Below are 8,844 nucleotides of genomic sequence, written 5' to 3' on the forward strand. Positions count from 1 at the left end.
GACTTGTAACTTCGAGGTTACGAATCCGACTCTACGTTTAGGTTTACATTTTCCATTAATTTTAAAGGGACGGAGGGGTGGTTGGCGATGACAGACCAATCGCGCGCCTCCCCGCCACCATCGTCCCTACCGACGACCTAGACTTCGAGCCGAGCCGAGCGGGGCCGAAGGCCCGACGGGCTCCCAGAAAATTCGTGAAGGCGATATACCTTTAATTCCCAGTTGGCCGTAACTTCTTCGATGACGTTAAATTAGTGAAATTTTGCGATTTCTTTGTCGCCGTATAGCTCGAGAACCGGTCGACGGGTGCGGGCGAGAGTATGCTCGTCGGACGGAGGACGCGGAGACGAAGGTTTACCGCGCGAAAAATTCGCGAAAGATTCTCGAAAAATTTGTTACATGTGCATCGGTAACGCGCGTCGACCTCGGCGGAGAAAAAGTTATCGAACATCACCGGCAGTGGTCGGTAACGCTCGGGGAGTATAAGCTGCCGCGTTAAAAATGAAACCCGAATTTCGGCGCTTCCACGGTTCAGGGCTCAAAAGGGCCCGAAAGAAAATAACTGATTCAAACGTTCGAATTTAACGCCAACTTCGCGACGCTGACTTCGCATCGGTGGCGAGTGCCGCCACAGTCGCCGCAATTACTCTCCCCTGATAGTTGAGCGAATCGACTCGTGACTTCGAGATTACGAATCCGACCCTACGTTTAGGTTTACATTTTCCATTAATTTTAAAGGGAGGGGGGTGGGGGGGTTGGCGATGACAGATCAATCGCGCGCCTCCCCGCCACCATCGTCGCTACCGACGACCTCGACCTCGAGCCGAGCCGAGCCGAGCGGGGCCGAAGGCCCGACGGGCTCCCGGAAAATTCGTGAAGGCGATATACCTTTAATTCCCAGTTGGCCGTAACTTTTTCGATGACGTCAAATTAGTGAAAAATCAAAGTTTTTTTGTCGCCGTATAGCTCGAGACCCGGTCGACGGTTGCGGGCGAGAGTAGGCTCGTCGGACGGAGGACGCGGAGATGAAGGTTAACCGCGCGAAAAATTCGCGAATGATTCTCGAAAAATTTTTTACGTGTGCATCGGTAACTCGCGTCGACATCGGCGGAGGATAACTTACCGACCACCACCGGCAGTGGTCGGTAGCGCTCGGGGGGTATAAGCTGCCGCGTTAAAAATGAAACCCGAATTTCGGCGCTTCCACGGTTCAGGGCTCAAAAGGGCCCGAAAGAAAATAACTGATTCAAACGTTCGAATTTAACGCCAACTTCGCGACGCTGACTTCGCATCGGTGGCGAGTGCCGCCACAGTCGCCGCAATTACTCTCCCCTGATAGTTGAGCGAATCGACTCGTGACTTCGAGATTACGAATCCGACCCTACGTTTAGGTTTACATTTTCCATTAATTTTAAAGGGAGGGGGGGTGGGTGGGTTGGCGATGACAGATCAATCGCGCGCCTCCCCGCCACCATCGTCGCTACCGACGACCTCGACCTCGAGCCGAGCCAAGCCGAGCGGGGCCGAAGGCCCGACGGGCTCCCGGAAAATTCGTGAAGGCGATATACCTTTAATTCCCAGTTGGCCGTAACTTTTTCGATGACGTCAAATTAGTGAAAAATCAAAGTTTTTTTGTCGCCGTATAGCTCGAGACCCGGCCGACGGTTGCGGGCGAGAGTAGGCTCGTCGGACGGAGGACGCGGAGATGAAGGTTAACCGCGCGAAAAATTCGCGAATGATTCTCGAAAAATTTTTTACGTGTGCATCGGTAACTCGCGTCGACATCGGCGGAGGATAACTTACCGACCACCACCGGCAGTGGTCGGTAGCGCTCGGGGGGTATAAGCTGCCGCGTTAAAAATGAAACACGAATTTCGGCGCTTCCACGGTTCAGGGCTCAAAAGGGCCCGAAAGAAAGTAACTGATTCAAACGTTCGAATTTAACGCCAACTTCGCGACGCTGACTTCGCATCGGTGGCGAGTGCCGCCACAGTCGCCGCGTTTACTCTCCCCTGATAGTTGAGCGAATCGACTCGTGACTTCGAGGTTACGAATCCGACTCTACGTTTAGGTTTACATTTTCCATTAATTTTAAAGGGAGGGGGGTGGGGGGGTTGGCGATGACAGACCAATCGCGCGCCTCCCGCCAACATCGTCGCTACCGACTACCTCGACCTCGAGCCGAGCCGAGCCGAGCGGGGCCGAAGGCCCGATGGGTTCCCGGAAAATTCGGGAAGGCGATGTACCTTTAATTCCCAGTTGGCCGTAACTTTTTCGGTGACGTCAAATTAGTGAGATTTTGCGATTTCTTCGTCGCTGTATAGCTCGAGAACGGGTCGACGGGCGCTGGCGAGAGTAGGCTCGTCGGACGGAGGACGCGGAGACGAAGGTTTACCGCGCGAAAAATTCGCGAAAATTCGCGAAAAATTTTTTACCTGTGCATCGGTAACGCGCGTCGACCTCGGCGGAGGATAAGTTACCGACCACCACCGGCAGTGGTCGGTAACGCTGGAGGAGTTTAAGCTGCCGCGTTAAAAATAAAACGCGAATTTCAGCGCATCCACGGTTCAGGGCTGAAAAGGGCCCGAAAGAAAATAACTGATTCAAACGTTCGAATTGAACGCCAACTTTGCGACGCTGACTTCGCATCGGTGGCGAGTGCCGCCACAGTCGCCGCGTTTACTCTCCCCTGAGAGTTGAGCGAATCGACTTGTAACTTCGAGGTTACGAATCCGACTCTACGTTTAGGTTTACATTTTCCATTAATTTTAAACGGAGGGGGGTTGGGGGGAGGATGACGATGACAGACCAATCGCGCGCCTCCCCGCCACCATCGTCGCTACCGACGACCTCGACCTCGAGCCGAGCCGAGCCGAGCGGGGCCGAAGGCCCGATGTACTCCCGGAAAATTCGGGAAGGCGATGTACCTTTAATTCCCAGTTGGCCGTAACTTTTTCGGTGACGTCAAATTAGTGAAATTTTGCGATTTCTTCGTCGCCGTATAGCTCGAGAACGGGTCGACGGGCGCGGGCGAGAGTAGGCTCGTCGGACAGAGGACGCGGAGACAAAAGTTTACCGCGCGAAAAATTCTCGAAAATTCGCGAAAAATTTTTTACGTGTGCATCGGTAACGCGCGTCGACCTCGGCGGAGGATAAGTTACCGACCACCACCGGCAGTGGTCGGTAACGGTCGGGGGGTATAAGCTGCCGCGTTAAAAATGAAACCCGAATTTCGGCGCTTCCACGCAGCAGGGCTGAAAAGGACCCGAAAGAAAATAAATGATTCAAACGTTCGAATCGAACGCCAACATTGCGACGCTGACTTCGCATCGGTGGCGCGTGCCGCCACAGTCGCCGCGTTTACTCTCCCCTGAGAGTTGAGCGAATCGACTTGTAACTTCGAGGTTACGAATCCGACTCTACGTTTAGGTTTACATTTTCCATTAATTTTAAACGGAGGGGGGTTGGGGGGAGGATGACGATGACAGACCAATCGCGCGCCTCCCCGCCACCATCGTCGCTACCGACGACCTCGACCTCGAGCCGAGCCGAGCCGAGCGGGGCCGAAGGCCCGATGTACTCCCGGAAAATTCGGGAAGGCGATGTACCTTTAATTCCCAGTTGGCCGTAACTTTTTCGGTGACGTCAAATTAGTGAAATTTTGCGATTTCTTCGTCGCCGTATAGCTCGAGAACGGGTCGACGGGCGCGGGCGAGAGTAGGCTCGTCGGACAGAGGACGCGGAGACAAAAGTTTACCGCGCGAAAAATTCTCGAAAATTCGCGAAAAATTTTTTACGTGTGCATCGGTAACGCGCGTCGACCTCGGCGGAGGATAAGTTACCGACCACCACCGGCAGTGGTCGGTAACGGTCGGGGGGTATAAGCTGCCGCGTTAAAAATGAAACCCGAATTTCGGCGCTTCCACGCAGCAGGGCTGAAAAGGACCCGAAAGAAAATAAATGATTCAAACGTTCGAATTGAACGCCAACATTGCGACGCTGACTTCGCATCGGTGGCGCGTGCCGCCACAGTCGCCGCGTTTACACTCCCTTGATAGTTGAGCGAATCGACTTGTAACTTCGAGGTTACGAATCCGACTCTACGTTTAGGTTTACATTTTCCATTAATTTTAAAGGGAGGGGGGTTGGGGGGGAGGATGGCGATGACAGACCAATCGCGCGCCTCCCCGCCACCATCGTCGCTACCGACGACCTCGACCTCGAGCCGAGCCGAGCCGAGCGGGGCCGAAGGCCCGATGGGCTCACGGAAAATTCGGGAAGGAGATGTACCTTTAATTCCCAGTTGGCCGTAACTTTTTCGGTGACGTCAAATTAGTGAAATTTTGCGATTTCTTCGTCGCCGTATAGCTCGAGAACGGGTCGACGGGCGCGGGCGAGAGTAGGCTCGTCGGACAGAGGACGCGGAGACAAAGTTTTACCGCGCGAAAAATTCTCGAAAATTCGCGAAAAATTTTTTACGTGTGCATCGGTAACGCGCGTCGACCTCGGCGGAGGATAACTTACCGACCACCACCGGCAGTGGTCGGTAACGCTCGGGGGGTATAAGCTGCCGCGTTAAAAATGAAACCCGAATTTCGGCGCTTCCACGGTTCAGGGCTGAAAAGGGCCCGAAAGAAAATAACTGATTCAAACGTTCGAATTTAACGCCTACTTCGAGACGCAGACTTCGCATCGGTGGCGAGTGCCGCCACAGTCGCCGCGTTTACTCTCCCCTGAGAGTTGAGCGAATCGACTTGTAACTTCGAGGTTACGAATCCGACTCTACGTTTAGGTTTACTTTTTCCATTAATTTTAAAGGGACGGAGGGGTGGTTGGCGATGACAGACCAATCGCGCGCCTCCCCGCCACCATCGTCGCTACCGACGACCTCGACCTCGAGCCGAGCCGAGCCGAGCGGGGCCGAAGGCCCGACGGGCTCCCAGAAAATTCGTGAAGGCGATATACCTTTAATTCCCAGTTGGCCGTAACTTCTTCGATGACGTTAAATTAGTGAAATTTTGCGATTTCTTTGTCGCCGTATAGCTCGAGAACCGGTCGACGGGTGCGGGCGAGAGTAGGCTCGTCGGACGGAGGACGCGGAGATGAAGGTTAACCGCGCGAAAAATTCGCGAATGATTCTCGAAAAATTTTTTACGTGTGCATCGGTAACTCGCGTCGACATCGGCGGAGGATAACTTACCGACCACCACCGGCAGTGGTCGGTAGCGCTCGGGGGGTATAAGCTGCCGCGTTAAAAATGAAACCCGAATTTCGGCGTTTCCACGGTTCAGGGCTCAAAAGGGCCCGAAAGAAAGTAACTGATTCAAACGTTCGAATTTAACGCCAACTTTGCGACGCTGACTTCGCATTGGTGGCGAGTGCCGCCACAGTCGCCGCGTTTACTCTCCCTTGATAGTTGAGCGAATCGACTTGTAACTTCGAGGTTACGAATCCGACTCTACGTTTAGGTTTACTTTTTCCATTAATTTTAAAGGGACAGAGGGGTGGTTGGCGATGACAGACCAATCGCGCGCCTCCCCGCCACCAGCGTCGCTACCGACGACCTAGACTTCGAGCCGAGCCGAACCGAGCGGGCCCGAAGGCCCGATGGGCTCCCGGAAAATTCGGGAAGGAGATTTACCTTTAATTCCCAGTTGGCCGTAACTTTTTCGGTGACGTCAAATTAGTGAAATTTTGCGATTTCTTCGTCGCCGTATAGCTCGAGAACGGGTCGACGGGCGCGGGCGAGAGTAGGCTCGTCGGACAGAGGACGCGGAGACAAAGGTTTACCGCGCGAAAAATTCTCGAAAATTCGCGAAAAATTTTTTACGTGTGCATCGGTAACGCGCGTCGACCTCGGCGGAGGATAACTTACCGACCACCACCGGCAGTGGTCGGTAACGCTCGGGGGGTATAAGCTGCCGCGTTAAAAATGAAACCCGAATTTCGGCGCTTCCACGGTTCAGGGCTGAAAAGGGCCCGAAAGAAAATAACTGATTCAAACGTTCGAATTTAACGCCTACTTCGAGACGCAGACTTCGCATCGGTGGCGAGTGCCGCCACAGTCGCCGCGTTTACTCTCCCCTGAGAGTTGAGCGAATCGACTTGTAACTTCGAGGTTACGAATCCGACTCTACGTTTAGGTTTACTTTTTCCATTAATTTTAAAGGGACGGAGGGGTGGTTGGCGATGACAGACCAATCGCGCGCCTCCCCGCCACCATCGTCGCTACCGACGACCCAGACTTCGAGCCGAGCCGAGCCGAGCGGGGCCGAAGGCCCGACGGGCTCCCAGAAAATTCGTGAAGGCGATATACCTTTAATTCCCAGTTGGCCGTAACTTCTTCGATGACGTTAAATTAGTGAAATTTTGCGATTTCTTTGTCGCCGTATAGCTCGAGAACCGGTCGACGGGTGCGGGCGAGAGTAGGCTCGTCGGACGGAGGACGCGGAGATGAAGGTTAACCGCGCGAAAAATTCGCGAAAGATTCTCGAAAAATTTTTTACGTGTGCATCGGTAACTCGCGTCGACATCGGCGGAGGATAACTTACCGACCACCACCGGCAGTGGTCGGTAGCGCTCGGGGGGTATAAGCTGCCGCGTTAAAAATGAAACACGAATTTCGGCGCTTCCACGGTTCAGGGCTCAAAAGGGCCCGAAAGAAAGTAACTGATTCAAACGTTCGAATTTAACGCCAACTTCGCGACGCTGACTTCGCATCGGTGGCGAGTGCCGCCACAGTCGCCGCGTTTACTCTCCCCTGATAGTTGAGCGAATCGACTCGTGACTTCGAGGTTACGAATCCGACTCTACGTTTAGGTTTACATTTTCCATTAATTTTAAAGGGAGGGGGGTGGGGGGGTTGGCGATGACAGACCAATCGCGCGCCTCCCGCCAACATCGTCGCTACCGACTACCTCGACCTCGAGCCGAGCCGAGCCGAGCGGGGCCGAAGGCCCGATGGGTTCCCGGAAAATTCGGGAAGGCGATGTACCTTTAATTCCCAGTTGGCCGTAACTTTTTCGGTGACGTCAAATTAGTGAGATTTTGCGATTTCTTCGTCGCTGTATAGCTCGAGAACGGGTCGACGGGCGCTGGCGAGAGTAGGCTCGTCGGACGGAGGACGCGGAGACGAAGGTTTACCGCGCGAAAAATTCGCGAAAATTCGCGAAAAATTTTTTACCTGTGCATCGGTAACGCGCGTCGACCTCGGCGGAGGATAAGTTACCGACCACCACCGGCAGTGGTCGGTAACGCTGGAGGAGTTTAAGCTGCCGCGTTAAAAATGAAACGCGAATTTCAGCGCATCCACGGTTCAGGGCTGAAAAGGGCCCGAAAGAAAATAACTGATTCAAACGTTCGAATTGAACGCCAACTTTGCGACGCTGACTTCGCATCGGTGGCGAGTGCCGCCACAGTCGCCGCGTTTACTCTCCCCTGAGAGTTGAGCGAATCGACTTGTAACTTCGAGGTTACGAATCCGACTCTACGTTTAGGTTTACATTTTCCATTAATTTTAAACGGAGGGGGGTTGGGGGGAGGATGACGATGACAGACCAATCGCGCGCCTCCCCGCCACCATCGTCGCTACCGACGACCTCGACCTCGAGCCGAGCCGAGCCGAGCGGGGCCGAAGGCCCGATGTGCTCCCGGAAAATTCGGGAAGGCGATGTACCTTTAATTCCCAGTTGGCCGTAACTTTTTCGGTGACGTCAAATTAGTGAAATTTTGCGATTTCTTCGTCGCCGTATAGCTCGAGAACGGGTCGACGGGCGCGGGCGAGAGTAGGCTCGTCGGACAGAGGACGCGGAGACAAAAGTTTACCGCGCGAAAAATTCTCGAAAATTCGCGAAAAATTTTTTACGTGTGCATCGGTAACGCGCGTCGACCTCGGCGGAGGATAAGTTACCGACCACCACCGGCAGTGGTCGGTAACGGTCGGGGGGTATAAGCTGCCGCGTTAAAAATGAAACCCGAATTTCAGCGCTTCCACGGTTCAGGGCTGAAAAGGGCCCGAAAGAAAATAACTGATTCAAACGTTCGAATTGAACGCCAACTTTGCGACGCTGACTTCGCATCGGTGGCGAGTGCCGCCACAGTCGCCGCGCTTACTCTCCCTTGATAGTTGAGCGAATCGACTTGTAACTTCGAGGTTACGAATCCGACTCTACGTTTAGGTTTACATTTTCCATTAATTTTAAAGGGAGTGGGGTTGGGGGGGAGGATGGCGATGACAGACCAATCGCGCGCCTCCCCGCCACCATCGTCGCTACCGACGACCTCGACCTCGTGCCGAGCCGAGCCGAGCGGGGCCGAAGGCCCGATGTGCTCCCGGAAAATTCGGGAAGGCGATGTACCTTTAATTCCCAGTTGGCCGTAACTTTTTCGGTGACGTCAAATTAGTGAAATTTTGCGATTTCTTCGTCGCCGTATAGCTCGAGAACCGGTCGACGGGTGCGGGCGAGAGTAGGCTCGTCGGACGGAGGACGCGGAGACGAAGGTTTACCGCCCGAAAAATTCGCGAAAGATTCTCGAAAAATTTTTTACGTGTGCATCGGTAACGCGCGTCGACCTCGGCGGAGGATAAGTTACCGACCACCATCGGCAGTGGTCGGTAACGCTGGAGGAGTTTTAGCTGCCGCGTTAAAAATGAAACCCGAATTTCAGCGCTTCCACGGTTCAGGGCTGAAAAGGGCCCGAAAGAAAATAACTGATTCAAACGTTCGAATTGAACGCCAACTTTGCGACGCTGACTTCGCATCGGTGGCGAGTGTCGCCACAGTCGCCGCGTTTACTCTCCCTTGATAGTTGAGCGAATCGACTTGTAACTTCGAGGTTACGAAT

The sequence above is a fragment of the Lasioglossum baleicum genome, unplaced genomic scaffold (genome assembly GCF_051020765.1).
Source record: "Lasioglossum baleicum unplaced genomic scaffold, iyLasBale1 scaffold0030, whole genome shotgun sequence".
NCBI lineage: Eukaryota > Metazoa > Arthropoda > Insecta > Hymenoptera > Halictidae > Lasioglossum > Lasioglossum baleicum.